Below are 25,655 nucleotides of genomic sequence, written 5' to 3' on the forward strand. Positions count from 1 at the left end.
TAGCCATTAGACTTCAGAGCAAAAACCTTGGGCTGTTGTCAAGCCAACGTTTCTACTCCTAACCTTTGTCTTGAGATTAGAGACACAAAAGACAGCCTCCAGGGATAAACTGAGTGTTTCTGTTTTGTTTCGTTTTTTCTTTCACCCTAAGAGTTACGGTGCAGGCCTGTTCCCTAGAATTGAATTGTCCTTTCCCCATTGATAGATTTTTTTTCTTTAGAGATGAAATCTACACAGTGGTGTCTGTCATTATAAAAAAAAAAAAAAGAGGAGCTGCTGCATGTGTTTGCGGCCTGTTTCTATAAAAGATAAAGAGCCATAAAGCTCACCCAAACTGTGTTACTTGTGTCATTATTTTAATGTTTAGAGAGTGGGTGGATGTACGGGTGGACGGATTGCTGTAAATTAGCTGTAATGACCACATGCAGCCTCAGGCTTTGCTGGAGACCTCCCTGGGATGACCTCCCTTAAGTTTTCTCACCACCCACCCTTCCCCCACTTCCCTAGGACCATGCCAGCAAGCCTTTCCCACTCCGCTGATAGGTCCCGGGTGGATGCCTTAGTATTCAGAACAACAATTCTCAGAACCCTTCATGGGCACACCACAAAACTGCCTCAGTGGGTGGGTTCTCAAGCACTTGTACATTTTGCATGTTTTGACGCTGGGGCTAGTCAGTACTATCCAAATGGTAGAGCCAGTGTCTGCAGGGGAGGGCTCCAGGAGTCCTTCAGGTGCCACAATTTGAGGATGCTCAGCCAAGTGTCTTATCAAAGGGCATGTTATTCACAGGTGACCCATGCAACTCTGGTTGAAGTTGAAGCCATCTGCATGCATTCCACACACATACTTTTCGCTGAAGTGTACACACTGCAGTATCACGTTTGTCATTACCGTCACACGGATATCCGAGCAGCACCACTTAAAGGGGAAAGAAACATGGATTTGGAAGGTTTTGGTCAGCGGTGGCTGTGTCTGGTGAGGCAGAACATCATGGTGGAGCATGGCTGCCTACCTGCTGGCTCCTAGGAAACAGGGAGAAAGACAGAGAAGGGCCCAGCACAAGCTGCAGCCTCCGAGAACACACCTCAAGTGACTACTGCATCTTCTCCAAGCAGACCCTTCTCTGAAGCTTCTACTGCCAAGAATAGCATGAAGTTGTGAACCCCCCAGGGAACCATTCCACATGGTCACCTATCAGTGCCTGATCTACTAAGCCTTTGGGCATACATTTCATAGTCACATCATAGTTCCATTGTGTGCTTTTGGAATGATAACAAGAAAAAGTCTCTATATTCAGTATGGATGTCAAGTTTTTCATGAATATTTCAATCTGCAGTTGGTTTATATGGAACCTGTGACTAGTAAGAGCTGCCAGGCATTAGTGTGCACTCCTTTAATCCAGGGTTCGGGAGGCGAAGGCAGGCAAATCTCTGAGCTCGAGGCTAGCCCAGTCTATTTAGCAAGTTACAGGCTACACAGAGAAACCATTGTCTTGAAAACCAACCAACCAACCAACCAACCAACCAACCAACCAACCAATCCAAACCAAACCAAACCAAACCAAACCAAACCAAACCAAACCAAAACACCAAAGCAAACAGACAGACAAAAAGGGCAGGGCCAACTGTAATTTTCTCTTCTAATGTCCATCAAGGCCAATCAGGCAAGTTAAGGTGAGACACATCATCATCTGTCACTGGTGATGTAGGGCCTCCTGCATCCTGTATCATCCTGCATCCTGTGTGGCAGCTTCCTCCGTTTCTCAGTGGGCAGTCTTCTTTTCCACTTTCTAGAAGTCTGGTAGGCAAGTTTGGCAGTCTATGAGGGAGGGCATCATTGATTGGTTACTGACTAATTAAAGGAAGGCTTGTGAGATGGGGCCCAGGTGGTTGCTCAAGGGAACAGGGATGCAGTACACTTGAGGTTAATGGAGGAGCATGGGGATGAGGGCCATGGCAAAGTGATGGAATGGGGCAGTGAAGCTGGACACCAAGGCACCAAGAACATGGACCACTTGTGTTGCTTCCTAGCTGTATTGGCTGGGGAAAGCCATTCTGTGCCTCAGTTTCATCATCCATGCAGTATGAGTGTAGGGGCGGATAGACTGAAACACGTATTTTTCCAGTTCTCACAGAGATTGTTTCTAATATAATGCTAGCTCAGCCCAAACCAAGAAATAGACCGGGTAACCAGTCCAAGGTCTTAGCATGCCGAATTAAAAGTATCGTGCTCGTATTTCAGAGCCACTGAACAAATGTTAGGAATCTTGAAAGAGGATGTCCATAGTTAGGTCAAGGACAGAAATATCTCTTTGATATACATTTAACATGTTTGAGAAAAGTCTGTTCAGATGTCAGAAAAATGGAGGCAACGAGACTGAAATTTATAGACTAGAATTAATGTGGGGCTTACGTCTGATCAAATGAAAGACGGAGTGGAGGGAGCATTCAGAATATATTATGAAAGAGATGGTGAAGTCTATGGCATTTCTGTTATTTTCTTCCTTTCAAAATTTGAATAGCCACCATGTGAAATTTTAGCATCTCACTTTGGACGTACAAAGAAGAAAACTGTGAGGTAATAGTTTTGACTAATAACTACTTACATTTGAATATTGCCTATGGAGCTCTCTTCCCTACCTGTGTATAGACCTCTAAAAGAGAGCTTTAGCTTATTTTTCAAGAAACAAACCAGGCTAGCCTTGGAATTGCTACATAGCTGAGGATGACCTTGAACTCCTGACCCCCCCTTGCTTCTATTTTCTGGGTGCTAGGTTTATAGATGTGTGCCAGCCACCATGCCACGTAAATGGTGTGCTGAGAATTTTGACCTAGGCTTTCATGTGTATTGCTAGGCAAGCACTCTCTCCATACAGCTGTTAACTGTTGTCTCATTGATTACGTTCTTCCTGGTGTAGATGTTAAGTGAACGAGTGATCACATCTAGGAACAAGAAAGACGACTATGTCTCTGGTCTCTTCAGATCCTTTCTGTTTCAAAGAAACTAAGAAGAATTTTTTTTTTGGTGTGTGAGTTCCGAGATCAATGAAATTACCCATAAACTCAGAGGTTGTCCGGGGGAAAGAAGGTACCATCTCAGTATTAAGTGGGGGAAAAAAAACCAGACTCAACTGTTGAGGACAAGAAGAGATTTGGGCCATTCACTGAAAAGATGTGACATGCTTTAGGTTCGTTCACGACAGTGACACCGTTATTTTTTTTAGCTAGAAATCAACACGTATTGGTAATCTCAAAGATATGAGGAGAAAGACCAAATCACCATGGGCAAATTAGTTAAAGCAAGCCTTTTTATTTCTGTACCTGGACTTTCTCTCTCTAAAAGTGGCATTCAAGAGACTAGCATTGAACATGAGGAGGACAAGGTTTTCATAGCTCAGGGGTAGGGGTTTCAAATTGTGGAATTTGGAGGGCAAAATAGGTGGGGTACAGGAACAGAATGTAAGCATAACCAGTTAATCATAGTGACCTCCTGAAACAAAGACATGTTTCTGAGGTGGTCGTAACAAGGTCGTCATAATGACCTTTTGAAACAAAGGTTGGTTTGCAAGACGGTTATTAACTTTTTTGAAACAAAGACATGGTTGCTATTTCCTGAAACGCATGGTACAGAACCATCTGTAGTTAAGGTTATAGGTGGAGTACAGCTCAGTCCTTGGGAAATAGAGATTTAATTGTATGCAGGAATGAACCAAGTTTGTCTTTACTATAGGGTGGCTTTTAGGCCTAAGATAGAGGTGGGCTGGATCATCAGTGTTACCTGGAGAACAGAGAAAAACATGGTAAGAAGACAGACGTCTCTGTTGAGAATACTGTTCAGGCGGAGCTGTCCAGGAAAAGGAGTTATCAACGTTACCTCATCGTTCTGTCTCACCCCACCCACATCTCACATCTTGATTCAAGTTTTTCCACAATTTAAGTTCTAGTTCTTTTCGAGGTTTGTGAGCCATCATCTCTGTAGCTTCGTAACGATGAGAGAAAGTGAAGGGAATTATTACCGACCAGGGCTTCCTCGGGTGTTCTCTTTCCTAGAGGAGACAATTTGAAGCCACAATTTGAAAAATAGCTTATATTGACCGGTTTGAACTTCAGTTGACGGAGAACTGAGTTAATTACATGTAATGAGGGTCTCTTCTACAGTGCTACTCTGGAATTCTCTTCATGACCAAAGGGTGTGTGAAGTACATGTGGCAGCCAGTAGCACTTTTGAAGCTAGTGTAGGTAAATACATGCTTCCCTGTGTTTAAAAAAAAACCCACAGAGGGACTGTTTGTTCTGATACATTGTCCTACCTTTCCCTGCCTCTCAGTTTTATGAGGGCATCCCAGATGGAATTCAAGAAACTCGATCTGTGAGACGAAATGGCATTCCCTTGATCCCAGTGAGACTCTTGCCTGCTTTTTGAGTACATGGAGTGTTTTGTGAATTGACCCTTGACTCAAGATATGTACTGATCTTTATGGGTTTCTAAGTATTGGGTTCCCACTTTTTAAAGCCATTATCAAAGAAAAAGCAGGGTATTTCCCAGATGTCTAACTGGTTCTCATTTCCTGGTGGGTCTGTTCATCTTGAGCTATTGCAAGGAGTTGAATGAAGCTTAATTCAATTAAATTCTGTCACTTCATTCTGTCCCAATCCTGGAGTATACTTCTCGCTTCATAAAGAGGAACAAAGGCAAGACCTTGGCTAAGTTGGATGAATACACTTTCCTCCACACTTAGGTGCAACACTTAGCTTTTGTAGTTGAGCAAACACATGGTTGAGTCTCAGCATCTGTTGGGATTTACTGTGCCGGGGTTGTACTTTAACAGATTATTTGATCCATTTTTGCTGCTGATTGTTAAGTGGACTGCATATTTCATCAACTCTCATGGCTGGACGGGACCTTGGAGAACGTCTGCTCTGACACTCTCGTATTAATAAAACAATGAATCCCACAGAGGTTTGGAGACAGGCTTAAGGTCACAATGCTAAGACAGGGCTCAGTCAGGGCTAGAACCCCAGTAACCTAAGCCTTGCTATGTAGGAACTCTTCGTAGTCCTCACAGCTGACTACGTTGTTAGTGGAAAAATTTCAGTGAACTCTATGTTATTGTTGGGTATTTAAAATTTAGATTTTTCTTCCTAGCTGTTGCTTTTTTTTCTTTTCTTTTTATTAGGCTCCAACTCTAGCACACATAAAAGAAGACTGAGTAGCAAAACAAACTCAAAGCCAGGAATTTTCATCACTTCGTGGCTCATCTTGTTTCCGCTGTATTTCCATGTACTTCTCATCTCTACAATAATTTTGAAGTGATCCCAGATATCACGTTGTTTGATCCACAAATATTTGACGATATAGTTCCAAAAGTATCTTTATACTTAAAAGTAGTCATAACAGTGTTAACATAGTAACCCAAATAAATGAGCAGCAATGCTAAATATCCATAGTTGCTCTTTTGACTGGTAAAAATATTTTAGAGTCCTTGTATCTTTAGGTATGTCTTCTCTTTCGAAGGAGAAACACAGTCTGTTCGGAATGGCAAGGGGGTTAGGTCGCTGGAAAGAGCAGACTCCGCAAAGGACTTTCCATAGCACGGATGAAGTGTGTGTGGCCAAGCTGGCAGGATGGTTCAGTGAGTACAGCACTTGCTGTGACAGCCTGGTGGCCTAAGTCCCCTCTCTGGAGCCCGCAGAAGAGTGAAAGGGAAAGACCCAGCTTCTCAAGGCCGTCCTGGGGTCTCTGCACACGCCTGCCCTGACACGCACACAGACACACACCTACATGCCATATACACATGCTAGCACAGCTTTTAAAAAGTGCAAAAAAAAAAAAAAAAAACCAAAGTGGGGCTGGAGAGGTGCCTCAGCAGTTGAGAGCACTTGCTGCCCTTGAAGAGAGCGGGGTTCGGGGTGGCTCACAGCCATCTGTAACTTCAGTTCTAGGGAATCCGATGCCCTCTTCTGACTCCCAGTGGCACCAGACACTCAAATGGCGAGCAGACATGCATACAGGCGCAACACCCATACATGTAAAATAAAATAAATAAACCTAGAAGAAAAAAATTCTAAAGGCTTAAAAAATAAGCCACAACTTTACAATTGCCAAGTAGTTTACTGTTCACTTAGTTTTGGAACATTTTGATTCTTTCCGCATAACCTGGTAAGTCTTTGAAAAATAGTTCATAGGCTTTTACAGTTTAGAAAATATTATTTGTGTGTGTGTGTGTGAGTGTGAGTGTGCACACTCCTGCCATGGCTCATGTGTGGAGGTAGGCAACACAGCTCTAGTTTCTGTTACTTTGCTAAAATGGCTGACGGGGGCGGGTATCTAAACTTTAACTAAAAGCAGCTTAGGGGAAGGAAGGATTTATTGGGTTCACACTTCCAGGTCACAAGTCCATCATCGAGGGAAGTCAAGGCAGGAACTCGAGCAAGAGCTTGAAGCAGACACCGCAGAGGGATTATGCTTGCTGGCTTGATCCCAAGCTCACAATTAGCAAGCTTTCTCGTGTGCCACAGGATTACCTGCTTAGGGACTGGACAACTCCTCCATCAATGAGTAATCAAGATGGTCCCCGACAGACATGCCCATAGGTCAGTCTAATTGAAACAATTCCTCAACTGAGGCTCCCCTCTCAGAGGACTTCAGGATGTTTCAGGTTGACAAGGCTAATGGGGACAGAAACCAGGAGTAGGTTATCTCCTTTAGCTATGGTTACTAGGGTTGGAATGCAAGCCACTAAGCTCGCAGAGCAAGCGATGTTGCTACCTGGGCCATCTCACCTGGAAGCTGTTGATAGATTTTAGTATGACACTGGTAAGATGCCGGGGTCATTCACTTTGTGTCTCCATAAGTTGTTTGTATACTTGCATGTTAGAGAACTTGTCGTGCTAGAAAGGGAGGAGAAAGGTAAGCAGCCTTTTATTTGTATGTATTTAAAGAATTTCTCATTGTCCCAGGAGATATGACTGTCCCGTGTGCCTAAGAGTCCAGCTAACTGGTACAAGAAATACCAGTTCTTGTGCTTAGGGTCATGTTTCATCAGTAGACATTGGATCCCAGGGAAGCGTCTTGGGGAATGCTAACCTGTGCTCTTAGGACGTATAATGGATAATGTGTTTCTCCCTTCTTGTACTTCATCTCAGTTGCTTTTGAAATAGAGCTAGGAGCAGGCTGTGAATGAATGTCACTTCCCTTTGGGGTCTGCCTTAGTAACTTTTGCGTCACGGTGTCCATGATACCAGACAGAAATAGCTTAAGGAAGGGTTTTGAAGGTGTCAGTCAGTCCATCATGGTCAGGAAGGTATGACAAAGCAACTGAGGTCAAGATATGGTGGCTGCAGATTAGGAAACATGGAGCCCAGTAGGAGCCACGGACCGGATGCTACCTTTAAAGGCTTGCTCTTAGTGACCTACCCCTGCCAGCTGGACCCCACCTTCTAAAAGCTTTCCGAAACGGTGACACCAGCTGAGCAACGAGCATTCAGGAGATGAACCTGTGGGGAAATGTTTTAGACCACAGCAGCGTCAATCAAGTACTTTACCTTTGTCTGCCAACTTAATGAGAGGGCCTTGAGGTGTGTGAAGTTGGCTAAAAGCGAAATGTTCACTCAAGTGTCTGTCACTGTCTTCTGTCTTAGGGTTTCTATTGCTGTGAAGAAACGCCATGACCACGGCAACTCTTATGAAGGAAAACATTTAACTGGGGCTGGCTTACAGTTTCAGGGGTTTAGCCCATTATCTTCATGGCAACAGGTAGGTTGTAGCCAGGCAGGAAGTGTAGGTGGGCCTACCAGACTAGGAGAATGCTGGGAAGAGGAATGGAGAGAGGAGTCCTGAGGGAGATGCCATGTAGCTGCCAAGGAAGGAAGAGGCCTGGGCATCACTGGTAAGCCCGGGCGCTGTGGTGATACATAAATCGAAATGGATTAATAATTAAGAGAGCCCAGCCTCCGTGTGTTTATTTGGGACAAAGCAGCTGCAGGACTGGGCGGGACAGAAACTCCATCTACACACACCTACTTCAACAAAGCCACGCCTCCTAATAGTGCCACTCCCTGTGGGGGCCAGTTTCTTTCAAACCAGCACAGCTTCCAAGGAAACACAGGCAAAGGAGCCTTCTAAATGAGAAATGGGTGTTTCTTTCCAGTTTGCTAATAAAATGTGATGCTGTGAGTGTGTCCTGCCATGGGAGCCAGAGAATTGGCTGACTACACACAGCCAGTGTCCCGATCCCTTGTCACCGGCCACCAAGATCCAAACAGTGGACAAGGAGCATGCTATAGGAAACTGGTTTAAGGGTTGTTTCCTAGGTCAGACTGAATTCCAGAGTAGATCCTAACTGTTCTAGGGACCCATGGGGGCCAGGAGAGTCTAGGCATATCTTGTAAGTCCTTGTCCCCCCCCCCCCCCCACATCCCAGCAGTCTTGTCCACAAACCTATTCACTCTTTGAAGTTTGGGAAAGCCCTGTTCAGGGTACTCACTGTTATGGGGTGTTTGGCCTTCCTTCTCTGCCGTTGGCTTTGCCTGGTTCAAGTAGAGAGAGTATTTAAGGAGGGAGGGAGAGACAGACAGGTAACGGCAAAGAAAGGAAAAAAAAGGTCTCACCCCCTCCCCATTCCCACCTGCCACTGCCGTGTGTGCGTGCGCGTGTGTGTGTGTGCGTGTGTGCGCGCGCACTCACGCACGTGTGTTGTGGTCATTGATCCTGCATGGACTCTGCACTGAGGTGATTAACAATAATTCCCTTCCTGTACAGAGAGACAGTAGAGGCCCCTGCTGGACAGCTCTCTTGCATTGCTTTCTTAGCATGCTTTGGTAGAATGAGGAACTGCCTCAGCACCAGGAAGCTAACAGTGTAGATGTCCTGCCCAATGGATTAAGCTAAACAGTGTGGATGTCTTGCCCAATGGATTCATCCAATATCTTCATCACCCTTGCCAATGGTATGTCTGCTCTAAGATCTGTCCTTTGACTCTGTGAGTGTTGAGGGGTCTGAATATGGAAGTTGTAGGAATTTCCCCTATAAAATCCATGTGTTCAGAGTCATTCATTACAACTGAGTGATAGCCAAAGCAGGCGTCTAAAACCGATGGAGAGACTTACCTCCCTTTAATCATGTTCACATGGACGACTGCTTTCAGAGTTCGGGGTCAACAGATGGAATTGCTGGTCAGGGAGAAGGAACCATTCCCTGCTTCTAGTCCGTGTGTCCCAAGAAACTGAGATATGATGGGCATAGAGGACTCTGGAAGGAGATGAGGAGCAGGAAGCAGACGCAAGGACCTTCATGACATGAAAGCTGGAGGGTTCCCAGATCTTCAGGGGTCATCAGGTGCTTCAGGCAGATGCTCGGCAAGGCTCAGTAGAAGTGGTTGTTTAAAACAGATGAGGCAGAATGAAGGGGAGGAATCCTTGGAGAGGAGTCTGCTAGGGTCCTGCGTGCTTTATGAGGAGCGTGCTTCTACATGTGGACTGCGTTAGCAACAGAGACCTGAAGACCAAGCCCCATCTGCTTGTCTGCGAGGCCACTGGGGGCCCTTGGCATCAAGAAAAAGAGGGGAGATGTGGTTTTTGAGCAGGTATGTGTAGCACAATGAATAAAAGACCCAGAGACTGATATTGGGGTTCAAGCTTCAAGCTGAAGATCAGAGAAGCAAAGCAGCTGGCTACTAGCTGTTAGCTCTACCTCAGTTCAGACCAAAGGGGCGATCCTCAGACTGCTCCTGACTTCACTGCTCCTCAGATTCACTCACGGCTATGCTGTCCTCAACATGGCTAGAGACTGACTCTCAGACTGAATTCCAGCTCTGAGACCCTGCTCCTGTCTTATATACCTTCCTAATGCTGGAATTAAAGGTGTGTGATCCCAGGCGCTGAGATCACACCGTGTAAGTTGTTTCTTTTAGGACTGGATCAATTTCGTGTAGTCAGTGTGGCCTTGAACTAACAGAGATATGTCTACCTCTTAATCCTTTGTCCTGGGATTAAAGGCGTGTGCCACCACCTCCTAGCTCTGTGGCTGCTGGGATTAAAAGTATGTATCCCTACTGCCTGATCTCTATAGCTTGAGGCTGACCTTGCTTTCTGAATCATCAGACAAGCTTCAATAAATCATATAAATAATATATCACCACAGATGTGTGTGGCATGGCTAGGCATGGCTGCAGCTCTTTCCATGTGCATGTATGAATATTCCAGGCTGAAACTGATGAGCAAGCATTTGCAAGGCAAGACCCACAGGAAAAGAGAACTATCAGCTAGCTTCTTTTAACCACCTTTCGAATCCCTCAGCCCCCGCCCCCCTGCCCGGACAGCATTGCTCTCTCTAAGCATTGACTTCTTGTACCAGTGACTTCCTTTCTATTTCTGTGGTAAAACACCATGACCAAACATAACTTATGAAAGAAACAGTTCATTTGGGCTTCTGGTTCCAGAGGCTTCATCCATGATGGTGGAGTGGAGGTAGCAGGAAGCGGGCATAGTGGCTGGAGAGGCCCCTGAGAGTTCACATCTTGAACCACAACCATGAAGCAGCCAGAACTGAACTCTCAAGGCCCCCTTCCCAACAAGGCCATACCCCCTAGGTCTCCCCAAACACCACCAACAACTGGGTACCTCACACTCAAATGACATTTCTCATTCAAATCATCGCCTTGAGAAACCTGCCAGAAACTAAAGGGAGGAAGTGTTCAGTGATAGGGGATGTCCTGCTGTGTATATGCTTCTCTTATTGGTTGATGAATAAAACACCGTTTGACCAATCGAGGCAGGGAGATAGGTGGGACGAGGAGACGAGGAGAATTCTGGGAAAGGTAGGCACAGAGAGCCCGCCAGAAAGAGATGCCATGTAGCGGCCAAGAGGAGTAACAGGTCTGGGCATTCTCTGGTAAGATAAAACAACATGGAAATGAGTTATAATAATAGAAATGAGTTAATAATTAAGAGAGCACTAGCCAGTAAGAAACCCCGGCCAACAGTTATATAATTAATATAGCGTCTCTGTGTGTTCTTTGTTTCTTTTAAACAGACTCCTCCCCAGGACCTGGATTCACCAGCTAGGTTAGGTTGGTCATTCAGCAAGCCTCCTGGATGAGCTAACTCAGCCTCCCCAGAGCTGGGATGTCAAGCATGCTCTTTGCCACCCTAGTCTTTTTATGTGAGCTCTGTGGGTGGACACTGGTTCTCATGGATACACAGCAGCTTTATTGACTAAATCATTACCTCAAACCAAAGTTTTCTTTTATTCTCTGAGAGAATCCGACTTCATTTTTCCAAGGATGAGCATTCAAGGCTTTAATCCCCTTAGGCTTTGATCCCTATAGAGGACTAATTCAGAGAACCCTTACCTGAAATGCTTGGGGTCAGAAGTTTGTTGAGTCTAGGAAGTTTTGGCAGGGTGGGGAGTTTTAGGAATATGTGCTCTGTGTATCATGAGCAATCTTGGGGATAAGGCACAAGTGTCACACGGAATTCACATATATTCTGTATTTATCCTATATGCATAGCCTGGGGTATTATAGACATTATCTTTTAAAATAATTCTGTGCATTCAATTTTTCATAATGTGTAACATCTCTAGAGGTAGTGCTGGAGGGCAAAAGTTTTGGAATTTGTAACAGCTTGGATTTCAGGCTTTTCGGATTAGGGACCCTCCATCTCTACTAGACTCTTTTCTAGGCTTTGTTTACGTCAGTTCATGAGATCCAACCTGACTGAGCCTGTAGATGCCTCCAGAGGTCTCTTCTCACTCTTACTTGATAGCCAAGGAAATCGACATCCCGGTCACTGTGTATGCATCTCACTTGGGTAGACTGACAGCAGATTGCCTTTCTGACTTGCCACCTAGGTGCTGTCTAACTGAGAGAGTCCCTTGTCCTACTTCCTCCTGGCCTGGAAGCAGCCTGGAGGAGGGGACGTTGCGAGGGCTGACTGCCACACTCAGACTGCCCAGCGTAATTGGGGTTGGGAATGCATCCTCTTGCCTGCTCCCCACCAAGCTCCGTGGTTATTTTTTATTCTGACTTGCTGATTTCTGGACCCTGGGCCTTGGCAAACAAGAGTGTTGGTTCACCCTGCTGCACAGCGAGGAGATGACTTGGTCCTTCTAGTAACGAGAGTTAAGCATCTCGGATGCTACTCTTCTCTCACACCATCGTTTTGGACAACACTGAAACTATGTGGCCATGCCAGTGCCACTTGTTCCTTGACTTTGTGCTGCTTTTCTCCTGGGCACAGATACCGAGCTGGCTGCTTCCTGTTTGGAGGAGGCACAGCTTCACCAAAGGGGACGTTTCACTTTCATAGACTTTGCTAAGAAGCACTTGCTGCATGCATAGGATTCATTTGCTTCACTGGGGTATTTAGTTCATTCATTTCCCGTTTTTGTTTTGAAACAGTGTCTTATTCTACAGCCCAGGCTGGCCTCAAACTCCTGACTGCCCTCCTGCCTCAGCCACCCATGCTGAGTACTACTACACATGGCTTTAATGTCTTTTTTTCTTTCTCTTTTCCTAATGAGTCTAGCTTTATTTAGGAATCTGGATGAGTTAATAAGTAGTTCTCAACAATCCTATTATGATTTGAATTGGGTCCTCCAAAACTTGAATGTGGCTGTCTTAGACCTCAGTATTTCTCAATAGGATGCTATTTGGACAGAGGGTTATGTTACAAATAATGCATTATGATGTGTTCATTGGAGAGTGGAGTGAGCACTACTATTACAATAGTGTCCTTATAAAAGGAAAAACTTGGACACAGATATATACATAAGGATAGCACCATGTGACCGAAAGATGATAAAACAGAAACCATGTGAACGGACTGCCAGGGGCAAGGCATAGTCATATTCTTCCTCACAGCCTACAGAAGGAATCAGCCCTTGATCTTGAACTCCAGTTTCTGTTAAGTGATGTAGTGTGTGGGTGTTTGTTACAGCATGCCTAGCGCACTTGTGCGCATACTTGCAACAAGTAAAATAGTAACAGCAGAATCATTAACCTGCCAAGCTTGATGGACTGGAGCATTTTGTGAGTGAATCCTTGCCTTTGCCTTTTGTGTGATGTTTGCAGCTGTATCCAGCAACACAGCAGACCATGTATATACCAGAACTGGCTTGTCTGTGCAGAACAAGGCAACGGGGGAATTTGGGTAAATCACAAGGGTTGACTACTTAAAGCAAATACTAGAGGGAGACAGACAGAGACAGACACAGAGAGGAAAATGAAGCGGAAAGGAAGAGGGCAATATTATCCTGGGCAGCTGAAAGCTGTGACTCAGTGTGTGTGCATGCCCAGTGTCTAAGTACTCTGGTCTAAGTTGCTTGAGAAATTGTACAGACAATTAATTTTAAATTTCCTTGAACTTTTTCCATTTTATTTATTTATTGTGTGTACATATGTGCCAAGGTACTCAAATAGAGTTTAGAGGACAACCTGTTGGGTCTCACCTTTCACCACGCAGGTCCCAGGGATCGAACTCAGGTTGTCAGACTTGGCAGCGTGTGCCTTCACCTGCTGAGCCATTTCTCCAGCCCTAATTTTACATTAGGAGGCTTTTGAGGGTAATCATTGACAAATGCACAGTGAGGAGCAGATGTAGGAAAGAGAAAGAGAAAAAGGATGTTTGACTCATTCAGTGTGATAATGTGGCAGGCAGAAAGGTGTATGCTTAATCCTGGGCCAGGTGGAGATTTATCCTGAAAACAATTTTATTACTGTTTACTGAGCATGGACTAATAGCAAAGCCACTGTTCCAAGCAGGAATCTTTCATAGGAAGAGATGGGTAGTTTTGCTTTTTCTCCTGGGGCCAGGGAAGAAGGAGAGAAAAGCGAGTGGGCAGACCTAGACTCATCTAGCCAGGAGGTAGACCAGTTGGATTCATATGCTGGTAGGTATATTCCAGCTCTAAAGCATTCTCTATATCTCCTAAGCTACACTGCTTTAGCAAAATTTTAACAGGGAAGCTAGCCCTTGCTGATCGAAATGCTGAGGCCTTTGAACCACCTCCTCGAAGCCTGCAGCTGTTTACTGAAGTGTTGGGCCCTCAAGCCTGACTTTGTGTAAGACATTTCTTCCACCTTGATTGCATGGACTAGGACAAGTACATCACTTTCTATTAAACTTTAACGTAGTAGCTGAGGTTGGTGTTGGATAATAGGATGTAGTAATACGACAAGGAAATGGATGTTCTAACCAACACAAGCCTGGATATCTCATATCAGGCAGTTGTGTTTGGATTGTTTCAGGATTTAAGCTGTCATTTATTTGTTTCTCTTGAGACAGACTCTCTCACTAGTCCAAGGCTGCCCTTGAACTTTTGATCTCCTCCCTCTACCTCCCAAGGGTGGCAGGACTATATTGATTTGTCAGAACCCACCATGAGAGATCCCCTAATTCCTGTAACTCAAATAATTTAAGTTTAAGAATGCATCATGATTCTGGAACAATCTTCGGGAAGCTTGCCTCCAGGGAGCTAGAGATGTGCGAACACAGACTCTGTAGAGCCAGGGAGCCAGATCAGATACCCTTTGGAAATTTATCCCTGAGATTCTTTTAGAACAAAATTGTACCCCACTAAATGTTTGGCTTCAACTTACTGTTTCTGTCATTTCCATCTGTCTCTTTCTTTGAGTGCAGTGGTTCTCAATCTTCATAATGCTGCTACCCTTTAATACTGTTCCTCATGTTCTGGTGACTCCCCCCACAACCATAAAATTATTTTGTTGCTACTTCCTAGCTGTAATTTTGTTAGTGCTATGAATTCTAATGCAAATATCTGATATATGACTCCCAAGGGGTCGTAAGCCTTAGCTTGAGGACCATGTTCGTGGCTTTTCATTTGTAATTGACCCATCCCATTTCTGTATGGCCTCTTACCTTCCCATCCAGGAGGTAGACACAGGTAGGTGTCAGCCTCTTTGCTGGCACAGGGTGTGATCACGTGGATACCAACTTGCAGGCTAAGGTGGGGTATGGGTTGTAGGTTTAGTCAGGTTTGTGTGCGGAGGCACCTTCACGAGAGGAGTGTTTTGAGTTGCCCCTCTGCTCTGCCAGAGAGACTGAAGCTTGGAGGACTGACGATGGTGGTGGCTCTTTGCATCTGAGCCGTCTGATTCCCCGGGGCACTGGGAAAGCCAGAGGGACTGGAAATGTCTAGCAGCTCCTGCATCTGCCCCCCCCCACTCCATTCTAAATAAAATTGTAGTGATACCTATTGTAAAATTGTAGTGTATACCTTACATAGTCTTTGCCCCTCTTCTCAGGGGTGAAAGAAAGCAGAGAACTAACCCCAAACAGTCCTGCACTGATCCTGTTAGTAATGTCTCTTATGTCCACAGCTTAAGTAATACTTATTTATCTTACAGAGATTTCTTTTTGAACTTAATTTTCTCTCTCTGTGTTTCTCTTTCTTTGTTTGTCTGCCTCTCCTGTGTGTGTTCATTTGTCTTTTGCTCTGTGTCTGTCTGTCTGTGTGTCTGTCTGTCTATCTATCTATCTATTCTTGTTTTGTGGATACAGGATCTCTTGGAACTGTCCTATCAGGCCAGCTGGTCAGGGAACCTGCAGATTTGCCTGCTTCTGACTCTCCCTCTATTCCTATTGGTAGGATTACAAGTATTCACCATTATGCCTGGCATTCTCAATATGGGATCTGAAGATAAAACGTGTTCTTATTCATGGTGTCTGTGGCAATCACACAATTTCTGGAGCAATCCTCCAGCCCCTGGATTGTTTTCTTTTTGCTTGCTGTGGGGTGGCCATATATCCTCCTATGCCTGAGAAGGTGCTGGTGTAAGTGTTCTAATGCAACCAATAGCACTTCTTTTTGCTTTACAAAGCAATCTATGAGGAGATGGCTCAGTGGATAAAAGTGCCTGTTGCCAGGCATGACAACCTGAGTTCATCTCAGAGACTCGTGTGGTAGAAGGAGAACACCGACTGCTCACCATTTGTCCTGTGACTTCCACAGGTAGGCTGTGACACATGTGTGCATGTACACACACACACACATACACACACATACGTGTGACTTCCACAGGTAGGCTGTTACACATGTGCACACGCACACACACACATATTTATTTATCTCGGCTGAGTAATAAGTGGTAAGGTGGCACTGGACAAGACCTCTTTCAGACTGTTATTAGGCAGGAACCTTCTGTGCCCAAACAAATAGAACTTATGACACACCTTTCTCATATATAATTCCATAGCTTAATTACTTAAGCTGCTAAATATGGGAGCAAAGTTTAAAACAAGCTGTTCAAGTGGGCTCTGCAGACATTGTTAATGCTGGCGTGTGTTGTTATCATTCTGTGTTAGCTCTGGAGGTGTTAGCCATCATTCAAAGCCATCCCTAGAACATTTGAACATCCCTCGAAGTAATTAAGAAATCCTGTAGTTTCCCTCTTACTTTGTGAATGTGTTATATGTGTATATGGGTGTGCACGTGTGGAGGCCTTGACTTAGGGTCTGTCACAAAACCTTGCAACTAACAGTTTTCCAGCTAAGTTGACAGTTCGTAAGTCCTAGTGAGTTTTCTGCCTCTGTTCCCTATAGGGCTGAGGTTACAGGGCACGCCGGGGTTTTACGTGGGTGTTTGGGATCCAATCTCAGGTCTTCAAATTTGAGTTTGAAGCCCACTGAGCCCCATGAATTCTTAAATAGTCTTTAAAAATGTGAAAACAAACAAGCAAACAAAACCACAAAAGCCTTGAGTGAAATTGGAAAAGACAGGAAGTAATTGAGTTTTGCCTCTTTTAAATTGCTCGTGTAGAATGCTTCCTGAATCGCCACCAGCCATGTGTTGGATAGATGATTCATCCTTCAAGATCTAGTTGTATAGTAGCATGGGCTTTTATTGGTCAGAAAGGAACTTCTGCTGACCCACAAAAAGAATGGAAAAGAAAACTCTCAATATTGATTAGTCTGAAGGAAGCATGTGCACCGAATTCTTCCAACCTCGTACCTCATCTGTAGAAGTGTGTTTGTGGGGGGAGGGATCTAGGGTCAGGGCGGGGCTTGGGGTTGGGTCATTGGAAGCATCCGTGTAAATCTGGCTCCTAGCATTCCTGTGCATGCACTCCCAAGTGTTTATTCATAGGATCGCTTAAACACTGGAAGGGTAGGAGACAAATATCTGTGTGAGGGTCATTCATGTTACACAGGGACAGAGAATAAGAAAAAGCCCTTCATCTAACAATAGGTCATGGAGGCATTGCAGAGGCAGTAGGGTGAGTGGGGCAGGAAAAACATCCTGTGTAGGAATGGTCAGAAAGGAATTCTAGTTCTTCAACCTCTGGACCAATGGCTTATTGTTTCTGAGCCTCAGGTTTTCATCTTTCTTCCTGAAATAACTCCTGCCTTCCCTGCGTTGTTCAGTAAATGCTGATGTGTGACTGTCAGCCTTTGGTTATCACAACAAATGCCAAGACAATCAACTTATACAGAGAGAAAAGGTTAGTGGGAGCTCATACTTTTGGAGGTTCCAGTTTGTAGTTGATTTGGTCCCATTGCCTCTGTCCATAGTGGGGCAGTGTTTCATGGCCTGAGTTCATGGTGGCTCAGAACTGTTAACTTTGTGGCCTGGAAGGGAAAGGAAAAGAAGGCAGGGTTCTCGAGTCCCTTCAGAGGTGCACTCTTTGCCACCCAAAGACTTCTCGCCAGGCCCCTCCTCTCAAAGGTTTTATCTTCTCACTGGGACCTCCATAAAAGACTGTTTATTGTTTCCTTAATTACAAGTGTGGGGGGGGGACTCAGTAGGTAAGACCACTCGACATGTAAGCATGAGTTTGGATTCCAAGTGTAAAACGTCAGGTGTGGCCACATGTGTCTGCCTATACCTCCAATTCTTGATCTTACTGACCAGCTAGTCTAGCCAAAAAAGATTGTGTGTGTGTGTGTGTGTGTGTGTGTGTGTGTGTGTGTGTGTGTGTGTGTGTAATTCTGGATCTTCCTGACAAGCCAATCTAGTCAAAAGATGTAAACGGCAGGTTCAGTGAAGAGACCCCATCTCAAGGGAATAAGACAGACTGGTGAAAGACCGGAATACCCAATGCCTTCCTCTGGCCTCTCACTCACGCATGAGGCATGTGCACCCCACCCAGGAAGATTCCAAGAACAACAGGAAGTGCTGTTGGGGGTTTGGATATATTTTGTGTTTTGTATCCATAGTGATAGACGCTCAAGGTGATGTTGCCCTGGGCTGTCAGGGGAACAAACATGTAGAAACCTTTGCTTACAGTGATCTTTTAAGTAAAAAAACACAGTCTCAACAATTGAAACTGGGACAGTTGCCATGGCAAGGGTGGGGGTCAGAGGACAACTCTCGGACGTCAGTTTGTCCTCCTACCGTGTGAGTTCTAGGGATCAAACTCGGGTTGTCAGGCTTGGTGACAGCTTCCTCACCTGCTGAGCCATCTCATCAGCCCCTTCATGATTTTTTTAATGAGAGAGAGAAGTGTCCATGAATATATTTTCTACTGCACCAAAGACCCCACTGGTTATGTTGCAGCAAAATATGTCAGGGATTTGCTGAACACAAATATAAAGTGTGCATTTTTTTTTCTTTATGACATGGTGAGGATTACACACATGCTCATTTTTATTTTTCCAAATATATCAAGGTCAGTATTAGCCATGACAGCCCTAGGGACTCACAGATACTGGGATCTCAGCTAGCAGGTCAGATGAATGAGCAGCATTTGGAAGCATATAAAGAAGCTACTACAGAGAGACTCTTCTGCCTCTTGGAGCTTGGCAGGAGAAGTGGATGCTAACCACTGTTATTTCCACAGCAGAAGGCAGAGATGTATGTGGGAAATGGGGGGGGGGCGGGGCGGGGGAGCCCGCGTTCTTAAAATTTGTCAGTCAGGTAACTGAATTTCGTCCTCCTCCATCCCCATCAACCTGTGATTTGTGCTTCAACTCATTCATGAGCTTAGCTTTTATGAGGGAGAACCTGGTGTTGGCTATTTGGGTCTCACGCAAGCTTAGGGTCTCTCTGGAGTAATGGTTCTCAACCTTCCTAATCTTCAGCCCATTAATACAGTTCCTCATGTGGCGGTGACCCCCAATGATAAAATCATTTTCTTTGCTACTTCATAACTGTTATTTTGCTACTGTTATGAATGGTGATGTAAATGTCTGTGTGTTCTGATGGTCTTAGGTGACCCCTGTGAAAAGGTCATTCAACCCCCAGAGGATTGTGGCTCACAGTTTGAGAATCACTCCTCTAGAGCAAACCTGTTCTTTGTGGGAGGGTCCTGGGCTGCTCCAGGCTTTCAAAAAGATTAAATTATGGTGCTATTTTTGCCTACTTGAGTTAACTTTCCGTTTTTCAAATGCTCAGATGTCGCTGCAGTGTGAGCTAGTATGCAAAAACGATTTAAAAAAGAGATTTTTTAAAAGGTGATTCATGGGGCAGGGAAGATGGCTTAGTTGGTGGCATGCTTCCTGTGTAAGTTTGATCCTCAGCTCTTAGTGTAGGGGGGAAAAAGCCAGGCATCGTGGTACTGGCAAGGGACTCCTTGGAATTCTCTGGCCAGCCTCTCCAGACTTGTCATTGAAGTCAGGACCCAGTGAGAAAACCTGTGTCAAAAATGAGGTGGATAGCTCCTAAGGAATGATGCCTGAGGTTGAGCTCTAACTTCCACAGGTATGCACACACACACACACACACACACTTGGACTCACAGGGCACACACTGGATTTTGGTGAGCTGGTGTCTTTGGGTAAAATGAGTTGAGGACTCTTCAGGTTTAATTGGGAGAAAAATAAACATTTATTATTGTGTGTGGACAGGTCTCTCACGCCATCGCACCACATGTATGTGTGCAACCGAGAAGAAATCTTTCAGGACTCAGGTCTCGCTTTGCCAGGGCTCGAACTCACGGCCTCAGGCTTGGTGGCAAGCTCCTTTGCTTGCTGAGTCATTTTGCTGGCTGTGAAAATGTATCATAGTAGTGTTGAAGAGCATCTTGTAAGCTTGGTACAAGAGCCCTGCAGTCTTCCACCCCAGGAAGAATGCATATGTGTTATTAGTTACACATCGTGTGCAGAACAACTCCTGCTAACCAATTCAGGGAACAAAACGAGGCGCTTTCACTGTCACTGCCCGACCTTGTCACGGACGATGGCTCAGGGTTTTCCTTATCTCAGACCACATTCGCTTGTGAATTTGGCCTTCTCCATGCTAGCTAATATACCAACTGAAATTGATATCCCGGCCGATGCTGGCTTTAAACTATTTAATACTGAACAAGACTACTGATTCTCAAATTTAAAATAAAAGGTGATTTTGGTTTTCGTGAGTCCAATGCACTGCCTGCTGCCCTAAGAGGGAGGCTGCCTTTCGGTTTTCCAATGTAGCATTTGGTTAATGCATTGGCAATGGCATTGAAAGGAAGTGATGTTATGGCTGTAAGCGATCAAGTTAAATTGAAGTCTAAATTTCCTTTATTGAATAGTTAGGTCCCTGTAGGGAAACAGGTAAATGCCCCTTCTCAACTTGATTAGAACCTCTAAATTTGATATATTTAATTGGTATATATTATTATTATTGCTGTTGTTATTATTATTAAATTTATTCAATTTCATGTCATTTCCCCTCCCTCCAGTAGTTTGTGTGTCTTTCCCCTCTCAAATTTATGGCCTCTTTTTTTTGTTAATTATCACCATTACATGTATTTATATCAGTTAATATAAATACTAAAATACACATAAATATGTAATATGCAAAATATGTAATGGAGATTACATAGTACATATAAATACAACTTACTGATATATTCAGTGTTGCTCATGTGTATATGTGTTTAGGGCTGGCCACCTGGTATTGGATAGCTAATTAGAGAGCTCCTCCCAGGGGACGCCTGGTCATCTCCCTCTCTCCTCAGTCATTCCTTGTCTATGGCTCTTTGCTGAGGGGTGGGGCTTTCGTGAGATTCCTGTCATCCATGGTGGGATGATATCAGGGGTGTTGTGATTATTCAGGTCTTGTTTAGGCAACGTTATAGTTAAGATTTCCTGAGTATGATTTCCCTTGCATATATAGAAGCTGTAAATCTCTCAGTAGATGTCCTGGGCCTTTGTTCTTTCAATCTTTCCAGTTTCTCTTTTGAGATGTTCTCAGCTGGGGCTGGACACCCCATGATCACTTGTTCTCTGCATTTTGGTCAGTTGTGGTTTTCTGGAACAGTCTCCATCTGCTGCAAAGAGAGGGTTCTTTGATAAAGGGTGCAATTTTATGTTTTCCTGTGGGCATAAGGATAACTGTTTAGGATGCAGTTAGGGGTACAGTGGTTTAAGGTGTGTTCTCCTCTAGGTTCTATGGCCTCACCAGTGAGTCATGTGTAATTGTCTAGATTTGCAGTGCCAGGCATGGTTTCTGTCCCATTGAGTAAATTAGACAGCTTTGGTTACCTCCCAATTATACTTCCCATCTCTGGGGACATCATGTTATTCTAGCTGTTGTTTGTAGGTGTCATAGCTGGGTAGGACTACTGGTTACTTTTCTCCTATGGCATCTTGAATGGCACCTTCAGGTACTATGGAAGATAGTCCTCAGGAAGGAGGCTTCCAGGTCAGGTTCAGCTCAATTCTTCCATTGTGTCTCAGAAACCGGGTCTTACTTCAAGTTCTGGAAGGCAACCAAGGACAGGCAGGAAGGCAGCAATCGCCTGCATTGTTTTGGGAATCCTTTGCATTCTTCTGACCAAGAACTCAAAGGGAGATTTCTCATGCTTGGTACTGGGGTTTTTGTGAGCAAGACTATGGATCTTGAGGAAAGCCTTGTTGCCCCTAGTGGATTAACTTCATCACACACACACACACACACACACACACACACACACACACACACACACACACACACAAAGAGTAAGAGTAATCCCGTAAGGACTGGAAAGATGGTTCAGTTGTTAAAGGCTAGGCTCACAACCAAAATATACAAGAATAAGCACATAAAAGTCCTCAACAACACTAATCATCAGATGTACAGGTCAAAAGTACTATAACGTGCCCCTTATAACCATTAGGAAGTGTGGCTCCAAAGGAAGACTGTTTGCAAAAGGAAGGATGGGAGGGAAGGGAAGGTTCCAGTAGTGTCTCTACACTGTTTGAACTTGTGTGTATGGTTGACAGAACTGAATAACTGTATGGTCCCTGTGGAAAACAGTATGGCAATACCTCAAAAAAATTAAAAACAAGGCTAAAATATGATCCAATTATTCCACCTCTGGTTATGTGCCCAAATGAACAGAATTCAAGGTATGAGAGAGATATTTGCAAGCAATGCTCATAGCAGTTTTATTTATCAAAGTTAAAATGTGAAAGCAACTGGTTTCCATCAATGCATAAACAAAAGTGTAGCTTTTCCACACAGTGGAATGTTATTATGCCCCCCAAAGAAAGGGAATTTTTATATGTGTTACAGCACAGATGAACCTCGGGGGCACCACACTAAATGACATATCAGTCATAACAAGATAAATATTGTGTGCTCACTTAGATAAAGCAGAACAGTCAAAATCACAAGAGACAATAGTGGAAGAGAGGTAAAGACGGTCATGGAAAAGGATAGTGGCAATGGTGTATTCCTGATGCCTTCCATCTTACCAAGCACCTTTCAACAACTAAGATGGAAATCTTATGTAATGCGTACCTAGGGCCGCAATTTCCTGATACTAAGAATGTTTACCTAAAATTGTATACAATATGTATGTGTGGGTATGTGGTTATGCGGTGTGTGTGTGTGTGTGTGTGTGTGTGTGTGTGTGTTCTGTGTTCTGTTCTGAGTTTTAACAATTCTTTCTGTAGTGGGGATATTTATCTCTTATTAGTTTTATTGTTTGCATTTTTCTCCCGCTCTGTAGAAGGCATTTTTCTGTTGATAGTATCTTTTTATATATAAATTAAAAATTTTAATCCAAGCCCAATTCATCTGATTTTTCCCTTTTATTTTTGAAACCATATACTTTGTATATTCATTTAAAAAAAGCAGTTGATATAACTGACAGGGGAAGGCTATCACACATACCTTCTCAAGTGTTTAACAGGTCTTTTCTAGTCTGCTAATTAGAGCAGTGAGCAGTAGTGACTATGCATGATGTCCCTGCACACAGGGCTCACACTTCTGCTCCACTTAAATTCACTCAATGGTGACAAACTTAACAATTTTCAATAATGAGAATTTCAGTCAGAATTCTCACAACTTTCCATCTTAACAAGTCTAAAACCAACAACATAATAGGATTAAAGTCACAAAACAGATCTAATTAGTATTTTTGATCTAATACTTAAAACCAAATATGCAAATTCTTAAGCGTTAGTTAAAAACTTTAATAGTATAAAAAGATTTGCTAAGCCATTTTTATGTGTATGTGTGTATGGGTATGCATGTGTATTTATGTATATGTATTTGTGTATGACTGTATATGTGCGCACATGCATATATGGGCTCAGGCATGTGTGTTTGTGTGGGTGGTGTTTCGAGTGTTGCACAGCGTGACCTGTGGGTGGAGGTCAGAGATTGATTTCAGGCGTTCCTCAAATGCCGTCACTTTTGCTTTTTTTGAGACAGTGTCACCCATTGACCCAGAGATGTCTGATTAAGATAGACTGGCTGGCCAGTGGGGCATATGGCTGAATCTACAGGTGGGTGCCACCATGCCTGGCTCCTTTTCATATGAGTTGCAGTTGTGTAACTCAGGTCCCCAAGCTTGTAACTCAACTATCTCGCCAGCAATTCAATATTAATTGTGAAATCTCAGGTTGAATATTGGGGTTCCCAAAGATGGGCTGACCTGGTGGATAGTCCATGCCTAAGAGACGCCGTTGTCTCAGGAGAGCTAGGAGAATAGGGACTGTGGCTAGGGACCCAGGGGTCACACAGGAGCAAAGCAGACTTCTGCGCAGGACAGACGGATGAGCTGACCTTGACTCTCCATTCTCTTGGGGCGACCATTCCACATTGTTAGCGAGTGGGTTTCTGATGGGGTCTACCGTCCCTGCTTCATGCACCATCTGGGTTCCGAGAGCCCTGGCATATTGACTGCCCGGCTATGTGTCTGGTTGCTTGGCCACTGATGCCCTTGCTCCTCAGCAAGGTGCGGTGTCACAAGTGGCCAAGGCCTGCTGTAGCTTTCCTCTTCAAACTGTTTCACCACGTGAACATGAACCCCCCTTTGTTTCTCTGCAAATGACATGCAATTCAAACTTATTTCCCACAAATCCCTAACCAGCCCCCCACTTATATTCCTTCTACATAGAAATTGCAACATTAGGACTGCATTTTTTTGTTTGTTTGTTTGTTTGTTTTTTTGCTTTGAGCTCTTCTGTGGCTCCTGGTCCACCAGGAGTAGAATATAAAACCTTGAACTTGGCCAGCAAGTCCCTGCATGATCTACTCTCCCTTCCGCCGTGACCTCATCGCCCAAGGTGTGACCTCATCGCAGACAGCTTTCTTATTCAGCTGCGGTTGCAGCCTAACTGGCCTTCTTGCATTTTTTTCCCAGCAGAAACCAAGACTCCTACACCTGGGGGCCTTCACACAGCTCTTCCCCGGGCCCCAGACACCATCTCCTTCACTCCTTAGGAGCTCTGCATGCTACAGGCCTCAGCTCCTGGCGTGTCCCACAGAGGCTATGAGTCTTCACAAACCGTGGCATACGATTACCATCACTCTTTAACTCAGAATTGTTACAGCTAATTTGTATAACCACTTTGGCTTCATGGGAGGTGCCAGTAACTGTTGATTTGAAATATCTAAACGTTGTAACTGGCATTCATGAAAACATTAAAAAAAATCGCCTATGGCCCTTTAATCATTCTAAAACAGTAGTCTTTCTGATTTTTTGTATTTTAACAAAAGGCACCTTTTGACTTTATAAAGAGGTCGCTGAACATTAGCTAATAGGTTTCTAGTTAGTAATTAATATTGCTTGATGTAGTTATGAATTTTATATGTGACTTGTGGCTTTTTTATCCCCGCCCCCTTAGTGTCCGCAGAGAGATTTCCTTTTTCTTTTTTTCCTTTTCTGACAGAGATACTGGCGATAGATGGCGGCCCCTCTTCTAGATCACATTGCCTTTCTGCCTCCTGGAAGTCTTGCCAGGGCTTCCTGAATCTTAACCCTTTAGAGCCCTCCGGCTGCTGAGTCCCCACGAAGGCTTCCTATTGCTGGCTCTGCATCTTGTCACCCATCAGCGTGGAATACCACCTTTAAAATGATTGGGAACGTCTCGTTGTCACAGATGCATTAAAGAAAAAATGCACAAACGCGAAATGACAGATCACCTCGAGAGACAATCAGCTCGTTGTTTATAGCTCAAAACGCATTTTTGGCAACCCAAATGGGGAGGTGAGCGTGGCGGATAAGAATGGGAGTGGCGGCGCGTGGCGGGGCTGGCGGCCAGGCCGGGCGCCTTTAACTCGGCGTGACCTCGCGTCTGGCCCGCGCCCCCTCCTCCGCGCGCACCGCTGTCCTGCAGCGATTGGTGCTTGGACCATAAACAGCTGTGCAGGGCCCGGTGGTGCGGAGGCCCCGGGCCCGCCAGCGCAGCCAGGCCACCGGGGAGTGACTTCCACTCAGGATCGCGGAGGGCGCAGGCCGTTGGCGTGTGGCAGGCGGCGTGGGCCTGGCGTCCCCGCG

General features: G+C 44.6%; 1 protein-coding gene across 2 annotated transcripts in view; it reads left to right on the forward strand.

The window, feature by feature from the left end:
• The window catches only part of Stox2 (storkhead box 2), a 214,733-nt gene that overhangs the window by 82,929 nt on the left and 106,149 nt on the right, over positions 1 to 25,655 (forward strand). The window lies entirely within an intron of this gene.

The sequence above is a fragment of the Mesocricetus auratus genome, unplaced genomic scaffold (assembly GCF_017639785.1).
Source record: "Mesocricetus auratus isolate SY011 unplaced genomic scaffold, BCM_Maur_2.0 Super-Scaffold_100026, whole genome shotgun sequence".
In the NCBI taxonomy this organism is placed as follows: Eukaryota; Metazoa; Chordata; class Mammalia; order Rodentia; family Cricetidae; genus Mesocricetus; species Mesocricetus auratus.